Genomic DNA, 20,898 nt, shown 5'->3' with positions numbered 1-20,898 from the left:
AAGAATGACACGAGTAGAAATTCCCTTATCCTAGAAGAAGAAAAATAAATTTCTCTCAATTCCCTCCTCCCTCTTTTTTTTCTCCTTCTCCCCCTATTTATTTTCCTCACATTTCTCTTCTATTTATAGAAACAATTTTAGAATTTTCAGATTGTTTTTATTTATGTTTTATTTTTTTATTTTTTTAATTAAAAAGAATTTTCACTTCCTATTTTTCTTATTTTTTTTTAAAAATAATTCCCCACTTTTCTTTACTTTTATTTTTTAATTTCTCATTTTTTTAAATTTTAATATATTTAAAATCAATTTGTTTTACTTTTCTTTTTTTATTTCTCACTTATTTTACTTTTCTTTTTTTAAATTTTCACTTACTTTTACTTTTGTTAAAAAAAAATCAGATATCCTTACTTTTATTTTTTAATTCAAACTTTATTTTACTCTTTATTTTTTTAAATTTCCACTTTCTTTTACTTTTATTTTTTTAATTTTCTATTTTTTTATTAAATAATTTCTACCTACTTTTACTTTTACTTTTTAATTTTATATTTCTACTTTTACTATTTTTTTTAATTCCCATCCGCAATTGTAAAAAAACTAAAATAATAATAATTAATTTTTATTTATTTTTGGTTTTTTTTAATTCATTTTATTTAAGGAGTGAAGACCATATGTTGGAAAAGAGACTAGGGAGTGGAGACATTATGTTGAAAAAAAGACTAGGGAGTGGAGACCCTATGTCTAAAAATTATCAACTAGGGAGTGGATACCCTATGTTGGAAAAGCGACTAGGGAGTGGAGACCCTATGTCTAAAAATATCAACTAGGGAGTGAAGACCCTATGTTGGAAAAGCGACTAAGGAGTGGAGACCCTATGTCTAAAAATCATCAAATAGGGAGTGAAGACCCTATGTTGGAAAAGAGACTAGGGAGTGGAGACCCTATGTTGGAAAAGAGACTAGGGTGTAGAGACCCTATGTCTAAAATAATCATCAACTAGTGAATGGAGACCCTGTGTTGGAAAAGAGACTAGGGAGTGGAGACCCTATGTTGGAAAAGAGACTAAGGAGTGGAGACCCTATGTTTAAAATAATCATCAACTAGGGAGTGGAGACCCTATGTTGCAAAAGCAGACTAGGGAGTGGAGGCCCTATGTCTAAAATATCATCAACTAGGGAGTGGAGACCCTATGTTGGAAAGGGTGACTAGGGAATGGAGACCCTATGTTGAAAACGTTACTAGGGAGTGGAGACCCTATGTCTAAAAATAATTAACTAGGGAGTGGAAACCCTATGTTGGAAAAACGACTAGGGAGTGGAGACCCTATGTCTAAAAATCATCAACTAGGGAGTGAAGACCCTATGTTGGAAAAGCAACTAGGGAGTGGAGACCCTATGTCTAAAATAATCATCAACTAGGGAGTGGAGACCATATGTTGGAAAATCAAACTAGGGAGTGGAGACCCTATGTCTAAAAATATCAACTAGGGAGTGAAGACCCTTTGTTGGAAAAGTGACAAGGTAGTGGAGACCCTATGTCTAAATATCATCAACTAGGGAGTGGAGACCCTATGTTGGAAAATAGACTAGGGAGTGGAGACCCTATGTTGGAAAAGAGACTAGGGAGTGGAGACCCTATTTCTAAAATAATCATCAACTAGGGAGTGAAGACCCTTCACTAAATTGTTGAAATGAACATGGATCCAACACAAAGTCATCAATTTCCATTGATCCAAATATATCTAAATATGCCTGCTGAACTTCATATTGCTAATGGTGTTGGACCACAAATTTCTGATCTAAATATTACTACAGAAACTATTCCTGACCAAAATATTAAATTTACCCATCAAAGAGTTAGAACGTCTTCTGTGGATCAATTATTTTTGGATTTAAATACAGAGCCAAGTATTCTTAACATTGGCTTCAACTTCACAATGTATTGAATCTTCAATGATCAATTGAGTTTTCACTTCATCTCCATTTTCTTTATATTCTTTCATTATGTGTACTCTAGCAGAACTTCAAAAGTTTGAATATACTTTATAAAGAACTTTGGTATTTGAAATATTGATTGCATTAGTATAAACATGATTAAAGTGTTTAAGATTACAAGGTATATTCTTGGTATTTGAATAAAATTATCCATAAGTAATGTGTTTGTAGTCTTCTAAGATAATTAATTATTAAGAATAAAAAAGAAAAAATATAATATATTTTGTCTTGAACTTCTAAAATGACAAATAATTTGAGATAAATATTTTTAGTAATCACGACACATTATGAGACGAAGGGAGTAGCAGCTAAGCTAGGTAGAAGTTAGAAGTAAAACCTAAGCCGACAAGAATAAAAATTGAAAAGGTAGCCTAATTAAGTATAGGTTTGGTGATTCTAATAACATGTCAGCATGTTTTGCATTTACCTATTTACAACATGGTGATTCATCAATTTTCTTTCCTTTGAAGATCTTATAATTGATTTGTTTCATTTTTTGTTCCATTTAAAGGCCATATTTATTTAAACGAAGAGCTAAAATTATATTTGGAGAAAAGAGGCCGGCCGGCATATAGTATGGTCAGCGTTTGGCCCTCAGAAATCAATGGGTACTTTAGTAATTCTACCTTTCTTTTTAGTTGTTGCAAAAGTAGACTAGGAAGTGGAGGCCCTATGTCTAAAATATCATCAACTAGGGAGTGGAGACCCTATGTTGGAAATGAGACTAGGGAGTGGAGACCCTATGTCTAAAATAACATCAACTAGGGAGTGGAGACCCTATGTTGGAAAAGAGACTAGGGAGTGGAGACCCAATGTCAAAAATAACATCAACTAGGGAGTGAAGACCCTATGTTGGAAAAGAGACTACGGAGTGGAGACCCTATGTCTAAAATAAAATCAACTAGAGAGTGGAGACCCTATGTTGGAAATATCAACTAGGGAGTGGAGACCCTATGTTTGAAAGGAGACTAGGGAGTGGAAACCCTATGTCTATAATAAAATCAACTAGGGAGTGAAGACCCTATGTTGGAAAAGAGACTAGGGAGCAGAGACTCTATGTCTAAATATAAAATCAACTAGGGAGTGAAGACCCTATATTGAAAAGGAGACTAGGGAGTGGAGACCCTATGCCTAAAATAAAATCAACTAGGGAGTGGAGACCCTATGTTGGAAAAGCGACTAGGGAGTGGAGACCCTATGTCTAAAATAATCATCAACTAGGGAGTGGAGACCATATGTTGGAAAATAAAACTAAGGAGTGGAGACCCTATGTCTAAAAACATCAACTAGGGAGTGGAGACCCTATGTTGGAAAAGCGACTAGGGAGTGGAGACCCTATGTCTAAAACATCAACTAGGGAGTGGAGACCCTATGTCTAAAATAAAATCAACTAGTGAGTGGAGACCCTATGTTGGAAAGGAGACGAGGGAGTGGAGACATTATGTCTAAAATAAAATCAACTAGAGAGTGGAGACCCTATGCTTGAAAGGGTGACTAGGGAATGGAGACCCTATGTCTAATCAACTAGGGAGTGAAGACCCTATGTTGGAAAAGAGACTAGAGAGTGGAGACCCTATGTTGGAAAAGATACTAGGGAGTGGAGACCCTATCTCTAAAATAACATCAACTAGGGAGTGAAAACCATATTTTAGAAAAGAAACTAGGGAGTGGAAACCCAGTGTCTAAAATAACATTAACTACGGAGTGGAGACCCTATGCTGGAAAAGAGACTAGGGAGTGGAGACCCTATGTCAAAAAATCATCAACTAGGGAGTGAAGACCCTATGTTGGAAGAGTTACTAGGGAGTGGAGACCCTATGTCTAAAAATCATCAACTAGGGAGTGGAGACCCTAATTTGGAAAAACCACTAGGGAGTGGAGACCCTATGTCTAAAAAGCATCAACTAGGGAGTGGAGACCCTATGTTGGAAAAGCGACTAGGGAGTGGATACCCTATGTCTAAAAATATCAACTAGAGAGTGGAGACCTTATGTTGGAAAAACGACTAGGGAGTGCAGACCCTATGTCTAAAATATCAACTAGGGAGTGAAGACTCTATGTTGGAACAGCGACTAGGGAGTGGAGACCCTATATCTAAAAATCATCAACTAGGGAGTGGAGACCCTATGTTGGAAAAAGAGACTAGGGAGTGAAAATCCAGTGTCTAAAATAATACAACTAGGGAGTGGAGACCCTATGTTGGAAAAGATACTAGGGAGTTGAGACCCTATGTCTAAAATAACATTAACTAGGGAGTGGAGACCCTATTTTGGAAAAGAAACTATGGAGTGGAAACCCAGTGTCTAAGATAACATCAACTAGGGAGTGGAGACCCTATGTTGGAAAAGAGACTAGGGAGAGAGACCCTATGTCCAAAAATCATCAACTAGGGAGTGGAGACCCTATGTTGGAAAAGTTACTAGGGGGTGGAGACCCTATGTCTAAAAATCATCAACTAGGGAGTGGAGACCCTAATTTGAAAAAACGACTAGGGAGTGGAGACCCTATGTCTAAAACTCATCAACTAGGGAGTGGAGACCCTATGTTGGAAAAGCGACTAGGGAGTGGAGACCCTATGTCTAAAATAATCATCAACTAGGGAGTGAAGACCATATGTTGGAAAATCAAACTAGGGAGTGGAGACCCTATGTCTAAAAACATCATCTAGGGAGTGGAGTCCCTATGTTGGAAAAGCGACTAGGGAGTAGAGACCCTATGTCTAATCAACTAGGGAGTGAAGACCCTATATTAGAAAAGATACTAGGGAGTGGAGACCCTATGTTGGAAAAGATACTAGGGAGTGGAGACTCTACGTTGGAAAAGCGACTAGGGAGTGGAGACCTTATGTCTAAAAATATCAACTAGGGAGTGAAGACCCTATGTTGGAAAAGTGACTAGGGAGTGGAGACCCTATGTCTAAAAATCATCAAATAGGTAGTGGAGACCCAATGTCTAAAAACATCAACTAGGGAGTGAAGACCCTATGTTGGAAAAGAGACTAGGGAGTGGAGACCCTATGTCTAAAAATCATCAAATAGGGAGTGGAGACCCTAATTTGAAAAAACCACTAGGGAGTGGAGACCCTATGTCTAAAAAGCATCAACTAGGGAGTGGAGACCCTATGTTGGAAAAGCGACTAGGGAGTGGATACCCTATGTCTAAAAATATCAACTAGGGAGTGGAGACCTTACGTTGGAAACAAAGACTAGGGAGTGGAGACCTTATGTCTAAAATCATCAACTAGGGAGTGGTGACCCTATGTTGGAAAAGCGACTAGGGAGTGGAGACCCTATGTCTAAAAACATCAACTAGGGAGTGGAGACCCTATGTTGGAAAAGCGACTAGGGAGTGGAGACCCTATGTCTAAAATAATCATCAACTAGGGAGTGGAGACCCTATGTTCAAAAGCAGACTAGGGAGTGGAGGCCCTATGTTAGAAATGATACTAGGGAGTGGAAACCTTATGTCCAAAAATCATCAACTAGGGAGTGGAGACCCTTTGTTGGAAAGGTTACTGGGGAGTGGAGACCCTATGTCTAAAAATCATCAACTAGGGAGTGGAGAACCTATGTTGGAAAAATGACTAGGGAGTGGAGACCCTATGTCTAAAACTCATCAATTAGGGAGTAGAGACCCTATGTTGGAAAAGCGACTAGAGAGCGGAGACCCTATGTCTAAAAACATCAACTAGGGAGTGGAGACCCTAAGTTGGAAAAGCGACTAGGGAGTGGAGACCCTATGTCTAAAAATCATCAAATAGGGAGTGAAGACCCTATGTTGGAAAAGAGACTAGGGAGTGGAGACCCTATGTTGAAAAAGAGACTAGGGAGTGGAGACCCTATGTCTAAAATAATCATCAATTAGGGAGTGGAGACCCTATGTTGGGAAAGAGACAAGGGAGTGGAGACCCCATGTTGGAAAAGAGACTAGGGAGTGGAGACCCTATGTCTAAAATAATCATCAACTAGGGAGTGGAGACCCTATGTTGCAAAAGCAGACTAGGAAGTGGAGGCCCTATGTCTAAAATATCATCAACTAGGGAGTGGAGACCCTATGTCCTAAATATATCAAATAGGGAGTGGAGACCCTATGTTGGAAAGGTTACTTGGGAGTGGAGACCCTATGTCTAAAAATCATCAACTAGGGAGTGGAGACCCTATGTTGGAAAAACGACTAGGGAGTGGAGACCTTATGTCTAAAAATCATCAACAAGGGAGTGGAGACCCTATGTTGGAAAAGCGACTAGGGAGTGAAGACCCTATGTCTAAAAACATCAACTAGGGAGTGGAGACCTTATGTTGGAAAAACGACTAGGAAGTGGAGACCCTATGTCTAAAAACATCAACTAGGGAGTGAATACCATATGTTGGAAAAGCGACTAGGGAGTGGAGACCCTATGTCCAAAAATCATCAACTAGGGAGTGGAGACCCTATGTTGGAAACGTTACTAGGGAGTGGAGACCCTATGTCTAAAAATCATCAACTAGGGGGTGGAGACCCTATGTTGGAAAAGCGACTAGGGAGTGGAGACCCTATGTCTAAAAATATCAACTAGGGAGTGGAGACCCTATGTTGGAAAAACGACTAGGGAGTTGAGACCCTATGTGTAAAAATATCAACTAGGGAGTGAAGACCCTATGTTGGAAAAACGACTAGGGAGTGGAGACCCTATGTCTAAAAATCATCAAATAGGGAGTTAAGACCCTATGTCTAAAAACATCAACTAGGGAGTGAAGACCCTATGTTGGAAAAGAGATTAGGGAGTGAAGACCCTATGTCTAAAAATTATCAAATAGGGAGTGAAGACCCTATGTTAGAAAAGATACTATGGAGTGGAGACCCTATGTCTAAAATAATCATCAACTAGGGAGTGGAGACCCTATGTTGTAAAAGAGACTAGAGAGTGGAGACCCTATATCTAAAATAATCATCAACTAGGGAGTGAAGACCCTATGTTGCAAAAGCAGACTAGGGAGTGGAGTCCCTATGTCTAAAATATCATCAACTAGGTAGTGGAGACCCTATGTCCAAAAATCATCAACTAGGTAGTGGAGACCCTATGTTGGAAAGGTTACAAGGGAGTGGAGACCCTATGTCTAAAAATCATCAACTAGGGAGTGGAGACCGTACGTTGGAAAAACGACTAGGGAGTGGAGACTCTATGTCTAAAAAGTATCAACTAGGGAGTGGAGACCCTATGTTGGAAAAGCTACTAGGGAGTGAAGACCCTATGTCTAAAAATATCAACTAGGGAGTGGAGACCTTATGTTGGAAAAACGACTAGGGAGTGGAGACCCTATGTCTAGAAACATCAACTAGGGTGTGAAGATCCTATGTTGGAAAAACGACTAGGGAGTGGAGACCCTATGTCTAAAAATCATCAACTAGGGAGTGGAGACCCTATGTTGGAAAAGAGACTAGGGAGTGAAGACCCCATGTCTAAAATAATCATGAACTAGGGAGTGAAGACCCTATGTTGCTAAAGTAGACTAGGGAGTGGAGGCCCTATGTCTAAAATATCATCAACTAGGGAGTGGAGACCCTATGTTGGAAAAGAGACTAGGGAGTGGAGACCCTATGTTTAAAATAAAATCAACTAGGTAGTGGAGACCCTATGTTGGAAAGGGTGACTAGGGAATGGAGACCCTATATCTAAAATAAAATCAACTAGGGAGTGAAGACCCTATGTTGGAAAAGAGACAAGGGAGTGGAGACCCAATGTATAAAATAAAATCAACTAGGGAGTGGAGACCATATGTTGGGAAAGAGACTAGGGAGTGGAGACCCTATGTCCAAAATAACTTCAACTAGGGAGTGGAGACCCTATGTTGGAAACAAAGACTAGGGAGTGGAGACCTTATGTCTAAAATCATCAACTAGGGAGTGGTGACCCTATGTTGGAAAAGCGACTAGGGAGTGGAGACCCTATGTCTAAAAACATCAACTAGGGAGTGGAGACCCTATGTTGGAAAAGCGACTAGGGAGTGGAGACCCTATGTCTAAAATAATCATCAACTAGGGAGTGGAGACCCTATGTTGCAAAAGCAGACTAGGAGGTGGAGGCCCTATGTCTAAAATATCATCAACTAGGGAGTGGAGACCCTATGTTCTAAAAATATCAAATAGGGAGTGGAGACCCTATGTTCTAAAAATATCAAATAGGGAGTGGAGACCCTATGTTGGGAAGGTTACTAGGGAGTGGAGACCCTATGTCTAAAAATCATCAACTAGGGAGTGGAGACCCTATGTTGGAAAAATGACTAGGGAGTGGAGACCCTATGTCTAAAAATCATCAATAAGGGAGTGGAGACCCTATGTTGGAAAAGCGACTAGGGAGTGAAGACCCTATGTCTAAAAACATCAACTAGGGAGTGGAGACCCTATGTCTAAAAACATTAACTAGGGAGTGAAGACCATATGTTGGAAAAGCGACTAGGGAGTGGAGACCCTATGTTTAAAAATCATCAACTAGGGAGTGGAGACCCTATGTTTAAAAATCATCAACTAGGGAGTGGAGACCCTATGTTGGAAAAGAGACTAGGGAGTGGAGACCATATGCCAATACACAACCCACACTATGTCTACGGAGCTTCTATAGATAAAGAAAAGTACAATGATAATGCGGCAACAAGGCCCCAACTATACCTCAAATAGGATACACAAGTACAAAAGATTCATGACCCCGGAATAAATTGGGGCTCACCAAGTCAACTGGGAAGAAGGTGCACTGCTATCACTGATCAATATCTCCTGCTGTGGAACCACCTGCATCCATTGAAAGATGCAGCACCCCCGGCAAAAGGGACATTAGTACCGTCGAATAGTACTAGAATGTATAACTAAACACCCTCTCAATAGAATGACAATTAATACAAACAATATTATCATAATATCAATAAAAGCCTTAATCAACATCAAACCTCAATTTAGGATCAAGACAGTGTTCAAATTAATTTCCATATCTCACATTGGGAGATTTTTAGTATCGATATACCATTGTCCACAATACCAGTGTTCACAATACCAATGCCACCGTACTTTTAGCACGGAGTCCGATCACGACTCGACCAACTAGGCCATCCATTAGGGACATCAACCACAATTACTCTCAATATCAATATCACAGTTTTCAACACAGAGTCCGATCACGATCCGATCGGCTAGGCCATCTCATTAGAGACATCAACCACAATTACTCTCAATATCAATTTCCAGCACAATCACCACCATGTGTGTTGCATGGTGTCCGATCACGACCCGATCGGCTAGGCCGTCTTATTTGAGACATCAACCTTTTTATATCAATCATTGCATTTCATAATACTTTCACATATTTTCATTTCATTGGCACTAGTGACCATAATTATAAGATCATTCTTGGCACGTTGGCCATATTCAGTATTTCATGCTCACATTATCAATTTCAAATATAATTCTCATCATCAACAATAAACACAATTCAAATCAAAGCGTGTAGTACACATGTGAGAAATTTAGAGTCTAATGCACATAGAGATATTTTACAAAATTTGGCATAATAGCCTTCATTTGAACTTGACTTAAAGTCGAAACATTACTAATGCACAGCCTATATTTTAACACATCCTTAATTGGTAATATAACATGAATAGAGCATTTGGGATGCTTGTTGAACATATATCATTCAACCCAATCTTACTCGGAATAGCCAATTTCATAATGAATCACTCAGGACTTACATAATTTACATGAAAATCGTGGTATTCAATTCTAAGAGAAGAGTTTAGCCAACATACCTCACTTGAGCTTCCTTAAACTCTAAAATATTTCGGAATTCTTATCAATTTTAATCTATTATAGAAATATAACAAATTGAATCAAAATTAGGAAGATTATCATGGTTCTAGCTCATTATCAAACACTAGGTGTGCATAAGGTTTCAATGTCCTTTTTATAAAGGTTTCCATCATCCCACAACCCAATCTTTACCATTTTTAGCTCAAAAATATTCCTACACCCTTTGATATCACATGCATGTAAAATAATCAACTCTCATGCCCAAAAATTATCTTGCTAATTACCCATTTTCAGATGATTTCGAAATTAGGGTTTAGGGTAAAGAATCTTACCTCTAGGATGAAGACCTAGTGAGTTTCCCTTCTCAATCTTCCAAAACTTGGGCAAGAATTGAAGAACAATTATTGGAGAACACGTTCTCACTCTAGGGCACCCTCTATCACTCTAAATTGTTAGATAATAGCTCAAAAATGACCCAAAGAGTGTATTTAACGAAATAGGGTCGGGTTTTAAAAACCCAAAAAATGGAGCTCCGGAACAGGGTAATTATTTTGGAAACTTATAAATGGCGTAATTATTGGTAATTAATTTGGTGTTGTTCATATGATCTTCTCAGTCTAATTAATGAGAATATATCTTCTTTTTACTCATAGGTATGTTCGGGTAGAAGGCATTGCACATGCTTACTTGGCCAGGTTATCTCGATTGAGCGCCGGTCGCGCTCCCTGAGGTCGGGGCGTGACACAAGAATGTCATGATTAAAGTATTAAGTGAAGCTTATGTGCCTACCAGTATCACTAGCGGGGAGATGGCTAACATGGTAGGACAGGTACTGGAGAGTCACAAAACTACTTTCCACGAAGTGAGTTACCGCCGGAAGGGTTGAGTCACAACAAAGCGTTGCTCATCACTATGCAATTTGAAGACAAGTTCATTGCCAGTGTCCTGATAGATGGAGGTTCGTGCCTAAACATATGCTCACCAACTACTTTGAAAAGACTTGAAAAGGCCTGCATGAGAAACAGAAGGGAAGCATTAATGTGAAAGTGTTCGATGGATCTCAGAGAGCCAGTATTGGGGAAATCAATCTTGATCTTCAGATGGGCGCGACCTAGTTTGAAGTCGAATTCTAAGTGCTAGACATATCCGTCACCTACAACTTGTTATCGGTACGACCATGGATACACGTAGATGGGGCAGTCGCTTCTACTCTGTGCCAGGTTGTGAAGTTTGAGAGGATTCATCAAGAGGTAATTATTCACGGGGATGGAAGCAACCCTATCTACACCAACCATATCGTGCTTGTTATTGCGAACAGTAGGAAATTGGGAGGAGAAACATACAACCGCATTGAGCGGGTAAATGCATGAAAGTTAAGTTTCCTAGTAGTTCGGTAGACTTTCAAAGATAAGTACAGAATTCATCATACTGATCCGCAAGACTCTACTAAACCTGCTTATGACTCGTGAGACCTAAGCAACCTAGTGTTCCAATACTAACTTGTCACAAGCTAATCAACTAGGGAGTAAAGACCCTATGTTGGAAAAGAAGCTAGGGAGTGGAGACCCTATATCTAAAATAAAATCAACTAGGGAGTAGAGACCCTATGTTGAAAAAATGCAGCAAGGGATTGGAGACCCTACACTAGCATGATTTTGAACTTTTTCTTCTTTTTTCTTTCTTTTCATCATTTTTATTTTATTTAGGAGAATGAGTAAATGCGGGAAATAATTTTTTGGAGGAGACTTCCCTTTTGGAGTGGTTGCTGCAAACCTGTTTCTAGCCTTTGCGCAATGTTTTTTTGGTTGCACCTACTTCTTGCAAGGTTGATTTTGGATTGCACTTGTTTCCTTGGAGAACCTTTGGCTTTTCCAGACTTTGCCATGATGGTCAGTCACGTGGGACTTAACCTTTCCAACTTTATTTTGCCTTTATGGGCATTTGATTTTGAATTTCCTCTTTCAACAGTTTTTGATTTTGAAGCATCGGCCACCATGGCCAGTCGGAGTCGACTTGATGCCCCTGCTGAGGCTGGGTGCCTTTTTTGCATATCGGCTTATATCAAGTAAGAACCCTGTAAATCAGTCTTGCCATCCTTTCTTTGTCTTAGATTCGAAACAGAGTTAGGCCAAAAGAATTCAAAGAAAAGCAAACAATGGAATGGACAAATAAATTTAGACGAGAGGTATCCCTTTCGGAGAAAAGAAAGAAGGACTTATCTGGAGTGTATACGGACTTCAATGAACATAACATGCCTCTTGGACTAGATGCCTGATCTGTGTAAACCGTCCAACTCTCAGAAATTCATCACAACTCTTTCCTTGAGACTGAGAAACTTTGCCCAGGACTATGTCGATGCCAGTGACTGTGAGGATCCTCTTTTCGATCAGTGGCGCCCTCTGCGGGTTTTCACCAGCTGGCCTCTCTCATTTCTCTTCTCACCATCGCCTTATAGTGCTCTTTGCGAGTTTTCACTAACAAGACTCTCTCGTTTTCGTATTTCTCTGCTTACCATCGCCTTACGGTGCCCGTGAGGGTTTTCACCGATAAGACTCTCTCATTTTATTTCTCTCATTTTGTTGTATTAGATCCGGGTAACTGTATCCTCCCATTTTGAATCTCTTTGTCGATTGATCGGAAGGACTTGAAAAAGATTTGGGTAAAAAGGATTTTGATTGAATTACAACTTTGGAACCTTTCAGATTCGCCAAACCATTATAATTCTGCCCCATTTTCAACTTTTGGGGAATGTGAATTTTTATTTTGGTGTGACTGAACCCCAGAGAGAGGCTGCCTACGTATCCTTTCGGAATCAAGTCAAACGTAGTTCAAGGAACATGAAATTGTTTGGATTTTTGTTTTGTTTTCTTTTTCTTCTTCTTTCTCTTTTTTTTTATCTCTCTTTTTTTCCTTTTTTTTCATCTTTGTTTTGTTTTTCTTCTCTTTTTTCTTTCTTGTTTCTTTTTTTTTTAATAACATCTTCAGGTTCCAAAGAGAGTAATCAAAAAAAGGTAACCGATTCAAAGGGTTTGCAAGGGGTTTATAGTATTTGGGTATCAAGAATAAAAACCTCAGTCATCCCAATCAGAGAACATTAAATTTGCGTAAAAGGATCAAACATAATATCTTTTGACCGCGTCTGCACTGACAGTTGTCTCGAGGTCATTTCCTTCGACAGGTACAATGTTCCCTTTTGCAGTACTCTCGTTACAATGTATGAACTTTTTCAATTTGGAGCCAATTTTCCTTTAGCTTCTTCATGAGGTGGGAGGATACGTCTTAGAATGAGTTGTCCTTTTTACAAATTTCTTGGGCCACACTTTTTTGTTGTAGACACGAGCCATTCTTTGTTGGTACAACTGCCCGTGAAAAACTGCGACCAATCATTTTTTATCAATCAGTGTCAATTGTTCAAATCGGTTCTTGACCCAATCTTTATCCTCAATCTCGGCTTCAACAATGATCCGAAGAGAGGGAATCTCAACTTCGTTCCAATTTTCTATTTATTTTCTTATAAGCCTTGTCTTCAAAACATTCTGCTTCTTGTTTCATTATTTCGAGGTCTGAGAGCGTTTTAGGATCTGGGCATGAAGTCCGCAAGTATGTCGTGTTATTAAAATCTGCATTAACAGAATTGAAAAGAGAATAAGAAAAAGTGACAAAATTAAGAAAAGAGACATTCTTGGACAATGAAATATTAATTTTATTTGATTTGTTTTGATTTTTTTTTTTAATTTTAAAGATAGAAGGGTTTACATCGGAAAGTAAGACAATAAAATAAAACATCCGGATCACACCCTGAGATAATCCGGACGCAAAAAAGATAGCAAGACTGGCTACCGAAACTCCCGTCTCATGGGGAATGTTCAGGCTTGGCGACCGTTTTTCGGCTTTTCTTCTGTCTCGGCAATGGCTGCAATGACCTTCAGTGCCGGATCAAATTCCTCATCTCTCCAATTTCTGTTCATCAAACCCTCTGAACCACTCTGAACCGCTTGTGATGTGGCCTTAAAGGTAGCATGACTCAAGATTCGGCCCACTTTTAAATCATTTTCGACCATCTCCCCAATTTTGATAGCCTCGACGAACGGTCTACCCATAGCAGACATCATGTTTTGGAAGTAGTCTGCCTCTTGGGCCTGTAGGAAAACCGTAACCATTTATGCTTCGTCCATTGGAGGCTTTACCCTGGCGGCTTGCTCGCGCCATATGACAGCATATTCACAAAAGCATTCCGCGGTTTTCTTTGTCAAACTGGACACATAGTTCTTTTTTTTTTTTTGGATTTTTCACTCTTGCTTTCTCTTTTTATTTTTTCTTAGTTTTTTTTTCGCTCTTTTTTTTTTTTTTTTCACTCAGTTTATTTGATGTCAATGATCGAATCCGATGGGGATAGCCTACGTAGTTCAGAAAAGATCAGAAATAAAGTAAACAAACTAACACTTTTTTCCTTTATTTGTTTTTACTCAAACACAAAGCATACCACGAAAACTTCTAACAAGGAACATATTTTTGATATTTATTTTTTGGAGGGGAATTTTTGAAAGGAAAACTTCTTTAAGAGTAAAAAAAAATATTTTTGGATTTTAATTTTTTTTTTGTTATGTTTTTTTAAATATATTTCTTTTCTTTTGTTTTTGAGAATTTTTTAAAAGAACGACTTCTAAAGAAGAAATAATTTTTTTTTTGAATTTCGATTTTTATTTTATTTTTTCCGAAGAAAGACTTCTAAAGAAGAAAAAAATATTTTTTGGATTTTGATTTAATTTTTTTTTTCGAATGAAAGAATTCTAAAAAGAAAGAAAATATTTTTAGTTTTAATTTTTTTTATTTGGGATTTTCTAAGGAAAGACTTCTAAAGAAGGAATTAAATAAAAATATTTTTGAATTTTTGAAAATTGGGGCCGGAACCGATGAGGTTTGCCTACGTATCTCACATCCGGTGAGAATCAGACCCGCGTAGTTAGGTAAGTTTTGATGGAACAGGGGAAGAAGCATGACTTTTTAAAAATATTGGCTTATTTTCTTTCTCTCTTTTTTTTTTAAACTTTTGGTAGAGTTTTGGGATTTTCAAATACCTGGATTTTCAGAAATCGGATAAATTTCTCTCTTTCCTCACTCTTAGTTTTTCTTGATTTTCTTTTCCTATTATAGAAGACGGTCAACATGCAGGCCGAAACAAATAAATGTACAAGTAGCATGTAACAGTGCATCAGGATGGTCTTTTGATTTGGGTACACCTATCCTAGACGGACCCAACCCGTGTGTTGAGTCCCCAAAGTCAAATGCACGTGATGCAAACAAACGTACCTACTAGGGATCCTGCATGAGGTTATGTAATTCTAAGTTTAAATCCTGGGTGTATTGTTCTAGACCTGGCTTACCCGAGCGGACAACTCGAGCTGAGGGGGGCAGCGTACCGGGAATACAGAAGCTTCATCGGCTTTGCAACTTGTCCGTACCTCGTTCTAAAATTAGGATATGACTATAACAGAAAAGAAGCCACGCAAAGCGCACGCTTCCCAGAAGATTCAGAAGACTCGAAGAGAAGAGGGTTTCATAACAGTTTATATACAGTTGAATCAATATCAAAGCGGTAAAAAGCGGCATTTAGCACATTAGGCCCAAACATGTATTATCAGACAATCACAAGAAAGCCAAGCATAACATTTATTCTAAGCTCGAATTCTGAACCCTAAACTAGAGATTCTGGGTTCGATCCCCAGCAGAGTCGCCATAACTGTCACACCTCCTTTTTTCCGAGGGGATAGGGAGTTTTTCCAATTTAAGTGACATTATTCGAAATGGGTTTATTTATTTATTCAGAGTCGCCACTTGAAATAATTTATGGTGTCCCAAGTCACCGATTTATTTTAGAATCCCAAATCAAAGAAATTTGACTCTTATTTATGGTCTGCGAACACATAAGATCGGGTAAGGAATTCTGTTAACTCGAGAGAAGGTGTGAAGCACTCACGAGTTCCGTGGTTTTAGCACGGTCGCTCAACTATTAATAATTGGCCTAGTTATCTGATTTAATACATGTTTTAAACCTATATGTGCATTTTTATTCCTTTTAACCGCTTTTAATTATTTATGGAACTTATTTGAACAAGTCGCGATGTCGCAAACTCATTTATTTTTGTACATATTGTGAATCGCATCACGTGAAACGCACCCGCAATTTACAACATGTTTATTTTTATTATTATTCGAAGTTAAAGTCAAGTCGTGTGAAACGCGCACTTGAGTTGAAATTTACGTATCGTGACCATGTCACGGAAACCATACCCATAGTCACGATGATTTATTAATCGCGCCTAAAGCAACTAGCATGTGTTCATGATTTGTTTTTCCTAACGGGTTTGAGATCTGTGTAAGGTCAAGAGCTATGAAAATCAATTGTGGAAAATGGGTCAGTTTTTGCTCTTACTCAATTGGGCCTGACAGAAACTATTTTGGACCAGATAAATTAAATTGGATCGTAGTACAATTGGCCCTTTAAAGCCAATTAATGAGTATGCACAGTTACTAGTTCATCAAGCTACTCCCCTATCAATTAGTCAATTGCAGTAGTACATGTTTTATTAAGCAAAGCCCAACCACCAGGCTCAATCATTATTTTTTTTAAGTCCAAACCTCATTTTCCAATTTCAACTAGCAGACATAGATTTTATCTCCAAAGTTCAAACATTCACTACGTGCCCAAAAATCATATTTTTTATCAATCTTCATGTTAATAATCAAGAAAGTAGCAAAATTTAACAAAGCTAATGAGACCTAACAATTAATACAAAAAAAAAATTTCAATCTTCATGAATCTAAATAAGATCAAATTATATATTCAAGCATAATATCTTAATAAAACAATGATGAGAGAAATGGACCTTTACAAGACTGTTTTGAAGCTCGGACAATGGACAAGGATGTAAATGGAGCCTCGACCAAAATCAACAAATGGAGCTCGAACTCGACGACTCAACTTTGGAGCTATTATTTTTTATACAAAAGGGGATTGTTTCGCTGGGTTTTCGGCTTGTTTTTGTGGTGCTTTTTAGCTTGGTTTCCAGTTGGTTCGGGGTTGGAGTTTAGGTGATGAATTGCTGGATGTTTCGAAAGAAAGCCGAAGAAAGAATGACACGAGTAGAAATTCCATTATCCTAGAAGAAGAAAAATAAATTTCTCTCAATTCCCTCCTCCCTCTTTTTTTTCTCCTTCTCCCCCTATTTGTTTTTCCTCACATTTCTCTTCTATTTATAGAAAAAAATTCGGAATTTTCATATTGTTTTTATTTATTTTTAATTTTTTTAAATTTTTTAATTAAAAAGAATTTCCACTTCCCATTTTTCTTATTTTTTTAAAAAAATAATTCTCCACTTTTCTTTACTTTTATTTTTTAATTTCTCACTTTTTTAAAATTTTAATATATTTAAAATCCACTTTTTTTACTTTTCTTTTTTTATTTTTCACTTATTTTACTTTTTTTTTTATTTCCACTTAATTTTACTTTTATTAAAAAAAAATCAGATACCCTTACTTTTATTTTTTAATTCCAACTTTATTTTACTCTTCATTTTTTTAAATTTCCACATTCTTTTACTTTTATTATTTTAATTTTTCACTTTTTTTTAATTAAACAATTTCTACCTACTTTTACTTTTACTTTTTAATTTTATATTTCTACTTTTACTATTTTTTCTAATTCCCATCCGCAATTGTAAAAAAAATAAAATAATAATAATTAATTTTTATTTATTTTCGGGTTTTTTTAATTCATTTTATTTACAAATAAAGAAAAAACAATAATACTAATATTAATAATAATAATTGACCTTTTAAATTATTATTAATTTTTACCCTATATAAAAAAAATGTAACAAAGCTAAAAAAATATATATTAAATTTCTGAAAATATTTACATAGTTGAAGGTGATAAAAATTCAAATATAGTAAAAAATTAGGTGCTCACATACTACCTTCTTGAAGGTTGACGTCGGCAGAGATTTGATGAATAAATTAGCCATATTAATTCCAATGAATATGTTGCACCTTGAAAATCCTCGATATCACGTTATCATGCTTATAGTTATAGCAAGATACATATTTGCACCAATTGCACTTAGGATTGTATATGCTTTAAGCCAATTGAATCCTTCAGGGATTGTTATATAAGTCATATAATAGACTTTAGATGCATATCAAGTTTTCATGTCATGATAGACATCTAAGATAGATAAAAGTGATTGCACACACCATTGATTTTATACTTTCAAATGTTTGAACTAGAAGTCCAAAACTATACGACTTTCATATGAAATAAATTCTATTCGAATTCTGTCCCTTTCATTTGGCCAATACTTTTATGTCTGTACTCAACAGACTTAAGATCCCCATATATACTTAACGCTATCATAGATGTCGTCGACGAATATTTTATATCGGTTCCAATATTTTTTCATAAAGACATAACATAGAGATCTCTTCTTTCATTTCAGGTACCTAAACCTCTTTTGAGGGTTTATAAAATGTTAAATCATGTACTAGTCTAGAGCACTTGCCTCTTATTATGATCTTTTTGATCTTTTGCTCCTATTCTTTATCAAAAAATTTATTTGAAACCGATTTGTCTATACGCTTTAAGCGTACCATAGACTTCTATGACTCATTCTAATAGAAGCATGTGTAGTGAGAATATAGTTACTTTCTTTGGGTCAGCAAATGCGTCTGGCATGCTTTGCAATATATTGCAGATGAATTATCTTTTTATGAACTTCAAATTCATATTATCTTATTCAACGATCTAGATGTACAAACGATAATTCATTCCGTAACTTTTTCTCAACTGTTTATCATGTCTCCCCCTCATGTTAGAAAAACTAACTTGCTTTCTCAACTTTGAAAATCCATCTTCGTGTGTTATGGTGTTAATCAAAAAAATATACCGCACAACAGTAATAATAAGATGGAATTATTTAGTTCATGACCCCAAACCATTTGTGAGGGGAGAATATAATATACTTTCGTATATAATCTATATCAGTTTGATATAGAAAACTTTGTTATCATAAAAAATAGTTTAACTATTAAGTGGAGGCACTCAATAAATTATTTTGCTAAACCAGTTGTAATGTAAACCAACTTATCAAGATGAACTATCTTGAATAGAAAATATGGAAATTATGCTCGAAATTAAATTATTGAGCAAGTTACCTCGCAAACATCAGGTTGCGGATTAATAATAATCGCGCATATAACCATCTCATAGATGCATCTTATGTGGCATACATGGCAGGTGAATGGACCCATATTCACTTTTTATATTTTCAGTATTCATAGGATTCAATCCCAATTTAGTTGGTCTATTAATTAATGAGAACAAGCAACATAAGAGAATCTGTAAAGAACTTTCTAGTTCTTTAATATTTACTCATGTGAATTCTCTTTTATTTTTGCGCATCATATTTAAATTGATATGGCTAAACTAGTTATGTCAACTGGATAAATTATCAATATTGTTAAACTTTAGGTTTACACCATGACATGTGCTATTATCAATAAACTCCAAGTTTATTACGATATGGGTTTTTATATCAATAAACATCTAGTTTACTGCATCATGTAATTTTACCATATTATTTATTTGTGTAGTACAAATCAGGCAATAAAGCGGGTAGTTTTCATATGCATATTACCCCGCTACAGTTGTAGTAATATAAAGATATTAAATCTTCTGATTATTTATAGTCTCAATATAACCATCCGCTTTCGCGAATACTTTAGAAACTCAATAAGTTATTTGAGACTTACTACAACACAATCCCTTATTGATAATTAATTTTATTCCTCCAAAATAGTAATAATTGTCTATTCCAGAGCTCTCAATTAATTTGGTACTACCACATGCTCATCAACATCCATATGGCGAATATCTCTTTTAAAGAGAAAGTTATACCATTATGGTCATGGTCAAAATTATATGCAAGATTTATTTCTTGCATCACTATTATCCTTTAATAATTACATTACCAATATATTTTGGCGTAGAATAGGTACGTGACCAATGACCATTCATGCCATAATAATGATATTATTTTCTTACATCATCTCAAACCTCCTTCTAGAGGTGTGTGGTATATTCACTACCACGTTCATATTCTTTCAAGAATAAATATGTATTCATAAATCACATGCTGTCACATTCATAACATGAATGGACCATAATCATCTATATGTGCTTTACAAAATCTCATGTCAAATCGATGACAAATATTACTTTCACAGAGTGAAAGATTATTTTAAGAATCCTTATTATTCTCATTAACACAATGATGACGATTATAATTTCGTTTATTGCCACGTCCACGTCCATTGGTACTTTCACGTAATAATTTTGTTCTCTTTCAGACTTATTACATACTGCTATCACATTCTCTTAAGGGAACGAGAATAAAACAAATTCAATGGGACGTGTTTTCACTTCTTATGCTCAAAATCATACTTGAATTTGATCATGGCAAGACATAAAAATTTTATCACTTCGGATGGTTATAATTTCTTACAAACTTTATTGGAGTTACAATCAAAATTTATTGTCTTTGCTTATATTTAAAATCAAATTATAGAATTTCAAGAATTTAAAAGAGAAAAATAAAGTAAAATACTTACCTTAAATCCAGAATTTATTCCTCGTGGAATCATGGAACAATTGACAATTATTATACTCAATGTTATGTATAAGTTAGAGCACAATGCACGTATCCCAGAGCCTCTACTCAATTGGTTGGAGTCTCGTGTTAATAACGTATTATAAAATAATAAAAGAAGAAGAAGAAAAAGAAGATTGTAGAGAAAAGTAGGGAAAGAGAATTCTTATTTATTTGAGATGAATTACAATGGAATAGAACCATCTATTTATAGGAAAAAAGTGACTTAGTATGCGTTTGGACATAAGAATTGTAAAATTCCAAAAAATGGTGAAAAAAGTTTTCAAGTGAAAATGATATTTGAAATTTAGAGTTATGTTTGGACATAAATTTCAGTTTGGGTTGTTTTTGAAGTTTTGTGAGTGATTTGAGTGAAAATTTTGAAAAATAGTTTTTTGCAGTTTTTCAAATTTTCAAAATTTCCAAAA

Source organism: Nicotiana tomentosiformis, chromosome 3 (assembly GCF_000390325.3).
Source record: "Nicotiana tomentosiformis chromosome 3, ASM39032v3, whole genome shotgun sequence".
Taxonomy (NCBI): Eukaryota; Viridiplantae; Streptophyta; class Magnoliopsida; order Solanales; family Solanaceae; genus Nicotiana; species Nicotiana tomentosiformis.
This window is presented reverse-complemented; position numbering follows the sequence as displayed.